The sequence below is a fragment of the Alexandromys fortis genome, unplaced genomic scaffold, assembly GCF_014885135.2.
Source record: "Alexandromys fortis isolate MF-2015 unplaced genomic scaffold, M_Fortis_MF-2015_v1.1 scaffold_46, whole genome shotgun sequence".
Classification (NCBI taxonomy): domain Eukaryota; kingdom Metazoa; phylum Chordata; class Mammalia; order Rodentia; family Cricetidae; genus Alexandromys; species Alexandromys fortis.
Window position 1 is genome coordinate 9,100,491 of NW_026067919.1, and position 16,694 is coordinate 9,117,184.

The 16,694-nt window shown below is 42.1% G+C and overlaps 1 protein-coding gene across 5 annotated transcripts in view; it reads right to left on the reverse strand.

Moving 5' to 3' along the window:
• Positions 1 to 16,694, reverse strand: part of Grid1 (glutamate ionotropic receptor delta type subunit 1) — a 725,743-nt gene that overhangs the window by 305,761 nt on the left and 403,288 nt on the right. The gene's annotated exons all lie outside the window — the stretch shown is intronic.

Below are 16,694 nucleotides of genomic sequence, written 5' to 3' on the forward strand. Positions count from 1 at the left end.
ATATTCTTTTCAGTTCTAGAGACAAGAATGTTTTTCTTCCTGACTGTACTGGGGAAGAAGCTGTCTGGCTCAGGAAAAGGTGGCTCTAATATTTGGGCCATCAGAAAGCCAAAGAAGCACCTGTGGGTTAGTGGGAGGCTGGACAGAGAGGTCAGGGACATTATACACAAACTATAGTTCACATAGGTAACCTTGGCACTCAGTTTGAGCTTCTGTTGCCAAGCTGACCAGGAGGCTATGATGGAGCTAAGATTTCTTGACGAACACAGAAAAGATTTGCAAATTCAGTGAGTGTCGGGAGAAGGAGCAATCTCTCTTCCCGAGAGTGCACAATATAAAATGGTATAATGTCTTACACACAGCCGTTCTCGAAATATGAAGGGCCACACAATTGAATTCTAGAGTTGGGAATGGCTTGCGGGTTTTCCAAAAGCCCCGTGGGCACCCAGAAAAGCTAAGAGACCCTGCATTCAGCCCCTAGAGCTAATAAGAACAGAAGCAGGCATTAAATAAGCATAAGTTTAGTCCTATGTGGCATCCCACCAGCTCGAGCAGCCTTCTCCACTGTCCCCACAAAGCACCTGTAACGGCTCCACCCAAGAATGCTCTACTTTTGGAGAGAAAAACGAACGCCTATCTCCCAAGGAGACAACACGCTAGACCTGGAGACAAAGAAGAGCCTTGAGTCCTATAGGGTTGCCCTTGAGTCATGTTCATGTGTTGTGAACAAAGATTCGGTTCTAAAGGTATTCAAGGGGGTGAAACCCTCCATGGCCCTCAACAAGAGCTTCACTCTCGTCTCTGGATACATTGGCTAAATCATCACCACTTGCCGAGCCTGCTCCATCTGGCCACGGCTCCATCTAAATATTCCACAACATTAGAACTGCTTCCTGCCTCACACATGAGGACAGGAAGTGTGTGCTTGGAGCTGCACAGGGAGATGGTAAAGAAGCCATGGGATTATACAGCATTCTCCCCACAGGATCTCTCCCACTGCTCCAGGCTTCAATACACCTGCTACCTTTTGATACAGATATGGTATTTTTCTGCCTATGACCCAATTGTTTGTCAATTAAAAGTGCACATGGTACATCTTCAATGCTGATTATCCTCTGGCTCAAAGTCAAAGGCAGGAGGATACAGCACAAGCCAAAAGCTACTGCCTGGAACACAGTCAGACCCATCTGCAGAGTCTTACACTGGCCAATGGAGCCTATAAATTGTATTCCAGGGAACAGGAGGGTTTTTAGGAGATAGAAAAAGTCTCCTGTAAAAACTAAAGATCTGGGGCTAGAGAGATGGTTTGGTGATTAAGAGTGCTTGCTTGCTGTTCTTCCTGAGAACCCAAGTTTGCTTCCCAGCACCCACACTGAGTGACTTACAACTGTCTGTAACTCTAGCTCCATGAGATCTGACACCCTGTTCTGACCTACACAGGCACCACGCACACATACCATAGGCACAGATACATATAAATAAAAAGTAAACATTTAAAAGTCTCTTTTAAAAATAAAAACATGTGGTTAGTATCTGTCAGTCCCACCTTGAGAATCAATCACAAGCACACTAGCAGGCAAGTCCTCATGACACAGAAACTCGGCAAACTTGGCTTAGCCTGCTGTTCAGCAAGCTTCTCTCTCGGGAGATTAGATTTCTTTGTTAAATAAACACACTGGTGAAGCACCAGGCACGAATGCCACCAAAACACAGGGGACTAAATGGAGCCTTTGGAGACCCAGAGGAAGAAATCAGACTGGGAAGTCCAGAGTCAGATTCAGAGTCCAGAGAGACAAGGCTGGCCTTGAAAGTGAATGTCACAGGCAGGAGGAACATTTGGCAAATCAATTGAGAGTAGTAACAGTGGTCTAGAACAGTGCTGAGGGGGCCCCCAGCATGGCAGGGATCATTTGCTGGAGAGAAGAGCATGCAGCTTGAAACTGTTACAAAGAGAATATGGAGGGGGTGTTGTCCTTAATAGGAAATCAACTAGGGTTCGATACAAAAAAAAAAGAAATCTAACATAACTTCTATATTCATCTTCATCTAAAGAAAGATTGGGCTCAAGAGGGAAGATGGTGGATTCAGACGTAACTTCCTAAGGAGACAGGCAATTGGACAAGGCAATCTTAAATGTTTGAGAATGGTAAGTAATCCAGGCAATGAACAGCAAATGATAAAGTTCCACAGGGGCCGATGATACAGTAACACCTTTGTCAGAAGAGTCCCGGGTCTTCAACACACATTCAGCTCTAGCTGTGGGACTGTGACCTTGAAATCTGAGAGCCAGGCAGGGAACAGCAGGAGAGCAGGAGCCACGCTACCCCCAACTTTTATTGGTCACAGTGGCCTCACTATTGCTTTCCTGTTGCCAAGCCACCAGTCTAGTAATGATACCCTTTATACCCCACTCTATTATGTTCAATCACAGATGATGTATTTATTAACTTACAGGTTATCCACACAGCATTTGGACATGCGCACATACTTCCCCTATATAACCTGCACTGATACAGAAGGTTCTTGGGCCTAACAGAAGACTTCTTTCTCAGTTACTTGTGATTGCCATTCTATTGAAACCAGCCCACTGCTTAATCTAAATTCTCAGGCCATTACAGATACCGCTCATGTCTCCACCCTGGGTTCACCAGTAGAAACATTATTGAGACTACCACAGTTTATGATTGGAAACAAGTATAAAGTCAACCCAGAGAACTGTTCCTTCCTTTTCTGTTTTTCAAATATCCTTGGCTCCATTTTCTTCAACTTGAAACTCTGAGAAAAAGACAAGATTGATGGCTGGATCTTAGTATAGTCTAGGAGTCTGTGGGCATATCCCCGATAGTATGAGAAATGAACACCACTGGTCTGAAAAGAAAAAGAAGGCTAGGCCCATGATGCATATGTATATGACAGTAGTATGTTTGCTACATAAAATCAGAATCCTTGATTTGTGTATACATCATCACTGTTTTGTAGGGAACTTAACTGTGTTAAGAAATGGACCCTTAAGACTGGATTGGGTTCATGAACACTCCGCCCTCATGAATAGATCATGTTATTATCCAGGGAGTGGATCCTAATAAGAGCTGGGTCTCTACCCACATTCTAACTATTTTCTAACTCTTCAACCTCCTGCCAAAGAACAGCACAGCATGAAGCACCACAATGACTAGAAGACCCTTGATCTTGGATTCCCATGCCCAAGCTGTCAGGAATACACTTACTTTTCTTTCAACTCCCCAGCCCATGGCATTACTGCAGCAACATAAAGTAGATTAAGTCTGTGTTATGCCGACTACATCTGGGGCGACAGAACTGTGTCCAGCATCCCCCAGTCCGCAGGATATCATTCTCCAGCATTCTACCCACTGTGTTTGCTGCCCAACAATTTGAATAAATTCCTTGTATTTATCAACTCCAATTGAGTTTTAAAAGTAGTGTCAACAATAGGGAAAACAATACTTATTTTTTAAAACCCGAATATCAAACACTGGTAATACCAATGTACTAAATAGAACACAATCAAATTTTTTTAAAAGTGAGAATAAACTCAGTAATTTCAAGGCACAATGTAACAATGATAGACAATGGTTTATAAGCCTGTTATTCTATACTAAAATCATAATTTACAAAGCTAGTATTTTTGAAATCTTTAATTTTACAAAGGCCAGCTACTGACAAATGACAGTTGCCAGTCTGCCCGCCACCTGGCCCTGCTCTGTAGAGACAAACATTCTAATTCTTAACTCTTTCTATACGATTTATTTCCATATCTCTGAATCACACGTAATCATATTCATACTGCTGTACATGGCTGATCCATTTTAGACATTAGCACTATCTATTATCTTCCAGATATGATAATGAGGATTTAAATCTCTCCTACAAATCTTCCTTTTCATTCCACTTCCCAGTATTTCTAATCTAGTGGTGGCACAATTTCTAAATGAAAACTGCACCGCTGTGTTTATTCTAGCACTATTCACAGGAGTCAAGATGCAGAGTCAGTGTAAGTGTCCATCAGGAGAGAAATAGATAAGAATGTACATACACACCATGGCATGCAATTCAACCCTTAAAGAAGAGAATCTTCAGTTTATATCCACATAGAGTAGCCTGGGGAACATCTTAGGTGACATAATCTACTGACCTCACGTAGAAGCTTCACAGAGGTAGGGAGAAAGGGACTGGATAGACGACTCACTGGGCAAAGTGTATGTTCCAAAAGGCTGAAGGCCTGACCTTAGATCCCCAGAACTCATGTAAAAACCCGGGGGTGTCAGCAGGTACATAATCCTAGTGTGGAGATACAAAGGTGCGAGGTTCCAGTGCTCACTGGCCATCCAGTGAGTCAGTGAGCTCCAGGTTCAGTGAGAGGCTCCATCTCAAGAAACAGCATGGGCAGTAATTGAAGAAGACAACTAAGCATGACCTCTAGCCTCCATGTATGTGTGTTCTGGCACATACATGCACCTGTACATACACATGAGAGAGAGAGAGAGAGAGAGAGAGAGAGAGAGAGAGAGAGAGAGAGAGGNGAGAGAGAGAGAGAGAGAGAGAGAGAGAGAGAGAGAGAGAGAGAAGTATTTACCAGAGGTATTAGGAGATATTGGTCAAAAACATACTATTTTATGTAGACGTAAGTTATATATCCAGGATGACAAATACAAAGAGGTAGGAAGTAGGCAAGTGATTGCCGGGGATCCTAAGGAGAGGGATGTGGGGCAGAGGACAGGGGATCTGGACAGAGAAATGGGGAACAACTACTGATGGTTATAGAGCCTCGTTTTTATGCTATAAACGGGAAACAGTGATGCACAGCTCAACAAACCTGCTAAGAACCACTAGGAGAAACAGTCTAAGATGATGGCATGGACTGGCGTGGACCCAGAACATACTAAGAACTGTGACAGCGACTGTGTGACGGGTGAGTTACTCTTTAATATATAACTAAAATTTTGCCTCATAATGCTGGCATTATTCGCGTCTCAACTCAGCTGTAGATTATGATCATACTATTTTCCTTCCACATCTGTTTTATTTTTTAATTACCTTGATTTATATTTATTTGCACAAGCACTATGATATCTTTTTCAAAATGTTTACTGCCTCATATAATATAGGCTTTTAATATCCAACAGCCCTGGAAACAGCCAACCATAGCATTCACTTCCCACCTGCCACATACAGCACTGGCCTCTAATTCAGTCATTTACCCTGAGACCCTTCTGCGGGGACCTGCAACTGCTAACTTTTAGGCCTTTTGTGGGACATTATTTTTCTGAAGACTGACATATAGACATTTCTTTTAAGAGGTATATTCATATAATTATTTTTAAGTATCACATGGATAGATTTGGGTTATCGTATCGACTGATAGATTCACTTAGCAACTCCACCATCCCCTCCGCTACTGCCTCCCACGCTCCCAATTTACTCAGATCTTGTTTTTTTCTCCCTCCTATGTAGATCCATGTCTCTCTTGGGGTCTTCTTTGTGGTCTATGTTCTCTGTGGTAGTGGACTCTAGGCTGGTTATTTTTTTTTTTTGCCTTATTTATGTCTAAAAGCCACTTATGAGTAAGTACATATTATATTTGTCTTTCTGGGTTTGGTTTACCTCACTCAATATGTTTTTTTTTCTAGTTCTATCCATTTGCCTGCAAATTTCAAGATCTCATTTTTTTTTTTTAACCACTGAGTAGTACACCGTTTTCTAAATGTATCACATTTTCCTTATCCATTTTTCAGTTGAGGATCAGTTAGGTTGTTTCCAGTTTCTGGCTATGACAAACAATGTTGCTATGAACATGACTGAGCACATGTCTTTGTGATATGATTGAGCATTTTTTGGGTATATGCCTATGAGTGGTATTGCTGGGTCTTGAGGTAGATTTATTCCTGAGGAATCGCCATACTGATTTCCAAAGGGCTATACAAGTTTGCACTCCCACCAACAATGGAGCAGTGTTCCCTTACCCTACACCCTCTCCAGTATAAGCTGTCATCAGTGTTTTTTTTATTTTGGTCATTCTAACAGATGTAAGATAGTTTCTCAGAGTTGTTTTGATTTGCATATCTCTGATGACTAAGGATATTGAGCATTTCCTTGTATCTCTCATTCATTTGAGATTTCTCTGTTGAGAGTTCTCTGTTTATGTCTGTGACATATTTTTATTAGATTATTTGTTCTTTTGATATCTAGTGTCTTGAGTTTTTTTTAATATTTTGGCGATCAGTCCTCTGTCCAATGTGGGGTTGGTAAAGATCTTTTCCCATTCTGTAGGCTGCCGTTTTGTCTTGTTGACTGTGTCCTTTGCTTTACAGATGCTTCCCAGTTTCAAGAGGTCTCATTTATTAATTGTTGCTCTCATTTTCTGTGCTACTGAAGTTATATTTAGAAAGTGGTCTTCTGTGCCTCTGTGATCAAGGCTACTTCCTAGTTTCTCTACCTCTGTAAATCTATTACTAATAGGGTTTTGGAAATTTTCGTGTTGGTCAGTTTATCCTAGATTTTTTCTCAATATGATTTTCTTCTCTGTTTCACATAGGAGGTATTTCTAAAATATAAATGGATGAGATGAGACAATAGGTAGATTAGTGTGAGCTTATCCACACTAATAATAATAGTGAGTAATAGTGAGATTACTTGTAAGCTATTATTTATGGACAATTTACATTGGTATAGATTCTGGTATATTGATACAAATTCAAATTATATTTGTTATATTGAGTATACTCCTATATCTGTTTACAATATTTGTGCATCTATGCAAAGTTATTTTGTCATATTGTATGCATGTATGTTTCTATCTTTGCTTAAGATATTTTGTATATTGGTGCAATTTTAGGATATATTAATTATATTGCACTATACATTTCTACCTCTGATCAAGATACTTATATATTATTTACATTTTGAGGTAATTGTCCTCATTTGCTGCACATTTGTTTAAAGATTGCTTAATTTTTAAATATAAAGCCATAGTCTTTAGCTATATAGGTTTTAAGAATTACAGATTTTTGCCATACTTATAGTTAGACTAATCAGGTTCTTTAGATGCATAAAGATTATATTCCATATAGATACATAATCTTCAAATACTTCAAAGAACTGTAGAATATGTCATTTAAATAACTTAGGATTCTGTTGATGTGAGATATGATTGCTCCTGGCAGCACTGATCCATTCCCCAGAGAATGTTGGGCACTGAAGACACTCCACTTGGAGCTTGTTTTCTTCTTGGCAAAACTGGCCTTTGGGCAAAGAACTGTCCATGTATTGACAAAATGCATGATGGACAAACAGAATACATGCAAAAAGACTGTCAAACCTTGCTAAGACAGGGTAAGACGGTTTTTCATATTTTCCTGTCTCTGAAAATTGTCTTTCAGATACTCTAGGCCTTAGCCAAAGTTGGTTGCACCAAATGTTGCAAATGAGACTTTGAGTGATTTCCCAGGTAGCCAGTTGTCTCTGTGATTTCTTGTGAACCTTTTAGAAGTTGTTTGATTACACTTCCTATTTATTCAAGTAATATTATTTCCCTTCTCAGGTCTTTGATGGTGTTGAATACTAGATAGTCATAGTTAGCCATGCCATTTTTAATGTAAGTCTTAGACTCCTTAGGATAGGAAACTATTGAAATAGTTAGCATATGTTTCTTGTTTGATGTTGTTCATGCTAGTTGTAATTCTAATTTTTATGTATGTTTTTGCCTCCTCTTTTCCCTGGACAATATTTGATATTTGCTCTTATTGTATATAATTTTGTATTAGGCCTAGAACTCTCTTATTTAGACAAAAGGGGGAAGTGCTGTGGGAACTCCTTAAGACAATAGCCTTTAAGATACCAGCCCACTTTAGGTGTGGTCTCATGTACTATAAATGCAGACAAAAAGCATGCAAGTCCTCTTGGTTGATGGATTCAGTTCCACTTCCCAGCACATGCAGAGGACTGTGAATTGCTACTCTTTCTGTGAGTTTATACCCAAATAAATCAACTTTTGTTATACTCCATTCCAAGCTATTATGGAACACTTTTGTATGCCAACAATATAATGGTTCATTGGTAATTTTCCATATCTAAAGTGAGACATTAAAAAGTTTATTTAAGAGCATAAGATGTAGCTTGTGGCCAGTAAGTTCTGTCTTAGTCTATTTCCTATAAGAAAATAGCTAGGGCTGAATAATACTTTAAGTAAAAAAAGTTTGTTTAGGTTGTAGTTCTGGAGATGAATGTAGCTATAATTTTGACAGGGGTCTGGGGTGTGACACAAAATGGCAGGTGGTGTCACGGTGGACGTGCATGTAAGAAAAGTGGGCACATAGCAAGGAAAGCAGCATGCAAGAATCAGGAGCCAGGCTTTGCTCTTTTTACAATAGTTTGCTCTCAAAGTCATAGTCCATGGTTCAGAAAGAAACAGTGTTACCAGTTTCCTTGGATAATGCTCCCCTACAACCTGATCTCTACATCAGGCCCAAGCTCCTGCCATCACCACACTAAGCTTTAGTTTGGTCTTTTAGCACATGAGATTTTGAGAGACACATTCAAACCATAAGGAGACAACAGCATCCCCTGCCTTGAAATTCGCCCTTCTTCACAATATCCTTTCTCTACAGTTGTGCTATTTTATTTCAGAAACATGTTCTGCAGAGTCCTGAAAGGTGTTGTGTTAGTCGGCCTTCCATCACTACCACTACAATAAGTGCTCAGATTGTCATTGATAAGGAGAACAGGTTATTTTCCTCCACAGTTCTAAAGTTGAGTCCATGATCAGTTACCCGCATTGCTGTGGGACCAGGAAAGCCACTCACCTCAGGTGTGAGAAACGGAAGACAAAGGGGAGCCTGATGTGATTGCTCACACCTGTAATCCCAACTCAGGAGGCAGAGGCCTAAGGATGTCACAAGCTCAAGGCAAACGGGGGCTATAGAGGGAATTCTAGTTCAGGCATGACTACATAGCAAGCTCTTGTCTCAAAAAGCAAAAGAAAGGTAGAAGACAGGTGAAAAAAACTGGGGTCTACCAGTTGACTTCAGGAACACACACCCAGGGACCTAAAGACCTCTCATGGGACCCTAACTTTTTAGGTGCTATCACATCTCACAGTAGTGCTATTTCGGGGCTGGAGACCTAGGCCTTTCAGCACAAGGGCCTTTTATGGAGGCTGGGGGACTTCTGGGCACATGTCCACACTATAACAAGTATACTCCAGCTACCAGCATTCTGAGCATGCACAAGGAAGAGAAGCTTCTATTCCACATTCTTCGATATGCAAACCTATGCTTATTTTCCTGTTTTCTCTTGTCACTTGCCTTTCCTTACTTTCTAAGGTCTGGGTGCTGAGAATCTCAGAGGCTTACAAGCAGAATCAGTTTACACCCACCATCTTTTATTATCAGGCATTTACATTATAATATCCTCACGTTGCTTTAGCTTTCCTCCACTCTCTTTCATAGCTAAATATTTATTTATTTACTCATTTATTTATTTATTCTTAAAGACAGGGTCTTATGCTGTAGGCCAGACTGATCTGAAATCACAGTGATGATCCCCTGTCCCAGCCTCTGGAGTGCGGAGATTACAGGCATGTACCACCATGCTTGGCTCTCTACTTTTTGCTTTCTGAAATCTGGCCTCAAGTTCCCAACCACTATTACATACCTTTGCTAGTCACAAGAATGTAACTACTTATTGTCCTTTCAAAATGCTTTGGGAGGGAAAAAGGAAGAAATGGGCAATCCAATTTACTTAATTAATTAAAAGATGATAAATAATGACATTAATCAGAGTCAATAAATGTCTTTTTACTCAAGATAAACAGAGCAGAGTTACGACACAGGCAACTAAGGCTTCCCCATGGTCAAAGTGAACATCCCTGTGGTTCTTCATACTTATGGGCCTTTGGGGATTTGGAATATTTTATACAGTTCATATGATGTCTGTGCTCTCAAACAGTAGGATCTTAGAACCTTTAGAGTTTGGGATTAAAGAGTCAGGTATGTTCAATCTGTACATAGAGGTCAGAAGTGGGAAGGATGCAGATGTTCCATGGTCTGTACCAGGCTGATGGAGGACAGCAAGTTGGTAGCAAAGTTAAAACTGAAAAAAAGGATGTTGTTGGGTTTTTTTACACCATGCCCTAAAGACCAGCTGCAACGCAAACTCCAAAATTTTGTGCATGAATGTATTTTCCTGAGCCTTGAAAGGGTGTAACTACTGACCTAGGAAGAAGAATGGATGACTTTCCTCGCTTTCATCTGCAGCCATGAGGCCCAGGAGCCTCTGTGTCCATTGGGATCCAGCTGTGGAACAGACATAATTTTCTAGAGACTTCTTGATCAAGTCTACAAGCCCGTTCTGGGCTCAGGCCTGTTTATCACTCCTAGAGGGGAAGGATGTCAGATTCTTATCCAATAGCTTCATTGAATAACCCATTAGAATGAGCATATGTCAGGCAATCCACAGTAAGAGGAGGGGAGAATCCATCAGTAACCTTAGGACTGACACCTTGTCAGATAGATGGCACAGGGGCTGGGGATTTATAACAGCCTGTTCAAAGAAATAGTTCAAACATACTGACTCACTTTGATCCATACATCTCTCTGGAATGATGAATGATTTAAAAATCTACAGAACAGAGGACCTGGGATGATTCAACATACACAGAAGGAAGCATTCTGTCTTCTACCAGGGTGAGTTTGGAGGCTACAGAGAGGTTGCAAATGGCCTCTTTCTTCAATCAGACTGGGTTCTATGAGGGGAGACAGAGAAGGGACCGAGAGTGCATGTGTTCTGTGGAAGGGGGAGATGTTGTGGGTGTGGGCTGTGATGGGAGAACTAAGAGCAGACTCTGAAAGTAGAAAAGGCTTTAGGGACATGGAAGGTGACTGGAAAGATTTACAAGAATACAGATATGATTAGGGTCCTATATGGTAGCAAAGAATAAAGCATCTCCAACTTCCCAAAGTAACAATATGGTTGTGGACAAAATGTTCTCAGCCATGTTGCCTAATAAGCTCAAAATAGGAACTAGAAGAATCTCATGCTATAGAAACTAGGAGCACAAAGGCAGTCAACTCATTCAGGCGATGCCACAAGTCAAACTAGGGACCAAAAATGAATACTGGAATATTCTTTTTTCTTTTTTTTAAGTTTTTCGAGATAGGGTTTCTCTGTAGCTTTGGAGCCTGTCCTGGCACTAGCTCTTGCAGACCAGGCTGGCCTCGAACTCACAGAGATCCGCCTGCCTCTGCCTCCCAAATGCTGGGATTAAAGGTGTGCGCCACCACCGCCCAGCTGGAATATTCTTGAAGGCATACCCTTAATTACTATCCCTGGAACAAACCCACTCTAAGTATCATATCTGACCGAAGTATCATGAATAGTAGCTAATTTTGCTTCCTAACCTCTTCCTATACTGTGTGGCTTTCATAGCAAAGAGCAGTTAGAGTTCAAAGCACACTGAGAAGCCCACCATGTCTGGAACGTACACAAGCATCTGGAAGGCTCGTCAGATCATATCAGACCTCATCAAGCTTCCACATTCCCAGCAGCAGGGCCATAGGAGAGAGGTAGGCTGCAAGGGACTCCTGCAACTCCAGGAGAAGTTTAGCGAGTTCCAGTCTTCCAACAGGTAAGTCAGGGCTGGGAAAGTGGTTTAGGTGTAGGTACACTGGAACTGTGAGTCTTTCCTGCCTGTTTCTACAAATGATCCAATACAAATGTATCATATGGAAATAGACTTCTGGGGCTCAGTTCTGCTGGGGAAGTACAGAGTAGCAAAGCTGCAATAAGGTGCCCTCAGCAAAGATGAATTCCAATGTGAGAAAGAGGCAGGTGTGGATTTCCACAGAGCGTTGCACAGGCAGGGACTATGTGCGGGGCCTGGCTAAGCACCCTGTAGCCACAGCCTTGCTGAGTCATTACTGTCTTCCAACAGTGCCATCATCCCTGTCATTGAAACGGCACTGCTGGTGCAAAGGAGCACCAGAGACGAGGCTGAGTCAGGAGAGAGATTCTAATATGTCAGTTGGCATTCCCAAGGGAAACTGAGGCCACATAAGGGACCATCTGAATGTTGGCAAGCCTCAGAGATGGAGTTCTAACCTGGGAACTACATATATCCTTCCACAAACCCAATGCACTATAGATAGTCTGGAGGAACAGTTCCTCCACCTCTTAACAGAAGAGAACTAGAAAGTCAGTGCACACACAAGTCAGCTTATCCTCTAGACCCCACACGCCTGATAAACCTGCACACATAACCTATTTTGAATAACTAGTGCCTGTGGGCCAGTACCAACATAGCCATGCTTATCCCACTGCACACAACCCTGGCAAGACTGAAGTCATCAATTACGACTACTCATGACAGCAATTCCTGCACACCAGGCACTACACTGGGCTGCATATACCAATCTCTTAATCTCCTAAACTCTCCAGGGAGGTGGATATTACTTCTAGCCCATCTTACAGATGAATAAATGGTCTCTCTCTCTCTCTCTCTCTCTCTCTCTCTCTCTCTCTCTCTCTCTCTCTCTCTGGCTTCTCTGTAGCTTTGGAGCCTGTAACTAGCTCTTGTAGAGCAGGCTGGCCTCAAACTAACAGAGATCTGCTGACTTCTGCCTCCCGAGTGCTGGGATTAAAGGCATGCGCCACCACCGCCCGGCTGGAGACCCAGAGACTTTTCATTGTCCACCATCACAGAGTTAGGTAGTGACTGAGTTATTTTCTTGTGTTTTTTTTTTTTATGTAATTACAGAAAGAAACAACCCGATAAAAAAAGGGTTCATTTGGCTCGTGGTTTGAGCAGCACTCCAGCAGGAAGAGTATGAAGCAGCTTACTAACATAATGCAGACTGGAAAGCAAAGAGAAAGTAGGGCCAGAAGCAGGCTCGGCTATCACCCCCAGTGCTCACTCCCAGCCCAGGGACCCACTTCCTCCTGACAGGTCCCACGTCACAGTGCCGCTAGCTGGGAACCAAATCTTCAAACACACGAGCATGGGGGTTGGGAGTGGCATTTTGAATCTAAACGATACGATTTCACTCCTAGCCCTAGAGGCTCATAGGCATCTCATAATGTAAAATAAATCCAGTCAAACTTCAAGAGCACCCCACTGTCTTATAGTAACTATTCAAAAACCCAGAGTCTCTTCTGAGACTCAAAGAATTCCCATAATTGTGAATGCATGCAAGATTAAAAATTAATGTTATATATTTTAAGAGTAAGGAAGAGGGAGTTAAGAAAGACAGGTCAAAAAGGAAAAAGAAAGAAGCCAGAAATGTATTAGTAGGACCATTGCCAAAGGCTTCATCACCATGTACAGTATCAAGGCTTACAGTAGCATCATCTAGACTCCAATGGGCTTGGAAGTTTCAGCTTCTATAACCCTGCTATCTATGGCACACAAAGTCTCTCTTGGCCTTTCTCCACTCAGTGCCTGCAGCTTTTCACAGTGGGCATCCCATGTACCAGACATCTCAGTGTCCTGGGATCTACATTACAACTTGGGCCCTAACTTCTCAGCATCATACCCCTCTTAGGACATCCTTGCTGAAAATCTAACACATCTGTCTAGCCCTCAGTAGCACTCTGGAACCTTAGATCAAATTTATCTGACCTTGAAACCTTGAGCTATTCAGGAGTTTTGCAGGCCTGTAAAACCAGCACCACATAGACAATGACCCCCAAGTTCTACTACCTGCTTGAGAGGACACCCGGGCTCCCATTTACCAAAACTGGGGAGACCTCTAATCACCGCAGTAGCTATGAGGTGATTGTTGGAGGATGCCACGCTATGTCAGATAATTTCGGTGACCTTTTGACACGCTCTTTCCTTTCCAACTCAACTTTTTCTCACGTGACTTTTCATTGTTACACCCTGGAGCTTTCAATGGGTGAGATCCTGTCCTCAAGGCCCTGTCCCCATTGCCCAGTATAAAGTACTTGGCTTCTCTCCCACAGCTCTAATCAATCTTGCAACTATAGCCCCTTTGTCTGCACCCAGTGTGTCTGCAACGTTAACCTTGCTCTGAGCAGTACTTGTCAGATTTCACAGTTTACCTTTCTGTTAACTCTCTGTTCTCACTCTTGCTGGAAGTCTAAGATCAGTGAGCAGTAAACACGCTGCTTCCTGAATGACACACTGTCACGAGATTCCTTCCCCCAAACGACTTAGTCCCTCACTTTAGAACTCAGTCTCACTCACAGTTTCAGAGCACTGACAGAACTTAGCTAGATGCTCTCACGAAAGTTATTATGAAGGTCTCAGTCCAGTTCCTGATCACGGCCTTGTTCCTCTCTGAAATTTTGTAAGTCCCACCCTTCAATGTCAACACTTCTATCAATATTCTGATCTTCACTCTAACCAAACTGGCCTGTGAAGCTCTGTTTACAACATTCTAGAGCTTCTTTAGCCCTCAATGCCAAGCTCTTGCACGTTTATCCACCTACCATTCCTCCAGGCCTGTGAACCAAATGGCAAGGCTTTTTATAGCAACAATAACACCCCTGTTCTGCAACTTTGTCAGTTCCTTTTCTTATCACCATGATAAAACACCTCCAATAAGAGAGATGTCCATCAGCAGGTAAATGAAAATGCTGTGCACAGATACTGTAGAGTCTTATTGAGTGGTAAGAAAAAATAGAATCAGGAAGTTTTCAGGAACATTGACTGATCTAGACAACATCATACTTAAGGGAGAGAGCCCAGACTCAGAAGACAAAAATCATGTCCTCTCTCACACATGAATCCCAGAAGCAGACTTGCTATGTAGCCGTAAGGGCTGGCTCCCCTACTCAGCAGTCTACTTCATCCATCCAGGTCCCTCCCATCCCTTAAAAGTTCTGCAACTTCCTGAAACAGTGAAATTTGCCAAGGACCGAGTACTCAAACATATGATAAAGAACAATTTATATCCTAATCATAAAGGTTCAAGTTTGAACCCGGCAATCTGGTACCAAAGTTAGAACTCTGTTCTCTCTGCATAAGACCTTGTTGGCATGCATGTGTGTGTATGATGCCAAATTAAAACCCAAGAAATTGAACTGTGTGTCACAGAATTTATATCATACCTATCATTCAACATAGACACATAAATAAGAATAATGACAAGGGCCACTTTGGGGGCAGGGTGCACATAGCCTTATATGAGCACACAGTAGGGCACATAACATGGCTTCAGGTAGCCAGGAACTGTTTCTTTAAACAGATGATGTTGGAATTACATCTTAAAAATTAAGTGGACGCTAGCTAGAAAAGCTAAGAAACATCAAATTTTTTAAAGCATTTAAACTCTACCCTGGGCCAAGCCAAATCCATAGGAAACTCCCATGAATGATACCATTTCAGCTTTCCACAGTTAAACTCACGCTGGACTGAAATATCACATTGTTTATGGCTTTGGCTTCCATCCAGGGCTGATAGAAGAAGCAGCCATACAAATCACACTTGCATTGTTTGTAAAACTGCAAGCAAAGACACTATCCATTATGTTGTTCCGTGTCCCTTATCTAGAAACTCGTGATAAATGCCTCCATAGCCTAAAATAAAATAAAATAAAACTATGAAAAGGTGGTAACCCCTCTCCCCGTGACCTGGCATTCTTTGTGGTGAGCATGGAGAGCTGGGAGCTCTGTCCTCTTCTATCTGGTGCATTGCCTCCTAGGAAGCTCAGAACCAAAGTCAACTTGACAGTTTTCTCTTAGCATCTGTCTTCCGGCGTGAGGTTCTTCTTCCCTTTGGTTATCTGCAAATTCATTTTAATGGATTCCTGGCCTTACATCATTTCATTATTACATTTCCAATTATCAAAACAACTGTGACTTAGTAAAGTCAGTGGACAATGGCCAAGCAGGTGGCTTCAGGACTTAGAGCTGGTCCTTCTGCCTAGATCACCGGGACATACAACTCTCCCATCATTCGTTTTTAGTCGTGCACACACCTTTACATTTTGAAGGGTAAGCTTGGTACAAAAGCTACATACACAAGGTCGGTTTGCAAAATTTCCACAGTCTGATGCTCAGGGAAAATCCATGCCAAGGTTTACCCTTCGAGAATCACAGGCTGCCCCTTGGATTTCGCTAGAAGTGAGCCGGCCCCTCCGGGCTCGTCAGCTCTAAAGACATGCTTTCTGAGACTCAGCATCAGCAGGGCAAGCTGATGAGAGAAGCTTGCAATCACGCTGATAGAAAATGTGTGTGCATGTATATGTGTATGTATATGTTTGTGTGTATGTGTGTGCATGTATATGCATTGTGTACATGTGTGCACACATATGTATGCATTACATGTGTATGCATGTGCTATACATATATGTATGCTTATACATGGGTGTGTGCCCAAATCTACCAAACTGCCAGGCTTTGCCATGACTACATTAATGACTTTTCTCACCAATGTGACGAAACATCTGGCCAGAGCAACCTGAGAGAGGAAGAGTTTATTTGGGCTCCAGCTTCAGAGACCTCAGTGCACAGGGAAAGGCAGCTGATGCCTTCAGAAGCTGGAACAGCCCAGGCTGGGGTGGCAGGAGCCGAAAAGAAATGTTCCCATGTGGCACCAACTAGGAAGCCAAGTGAGTAGCCAGCGTAGAGGGAGTCAGGCTATGAGCCTCAATGTCTTTGAGTCTCAATGGCTTTGAGCCTCAACAGCTCTGAGCCTCAACAGCTGCCTCTACTAAGTC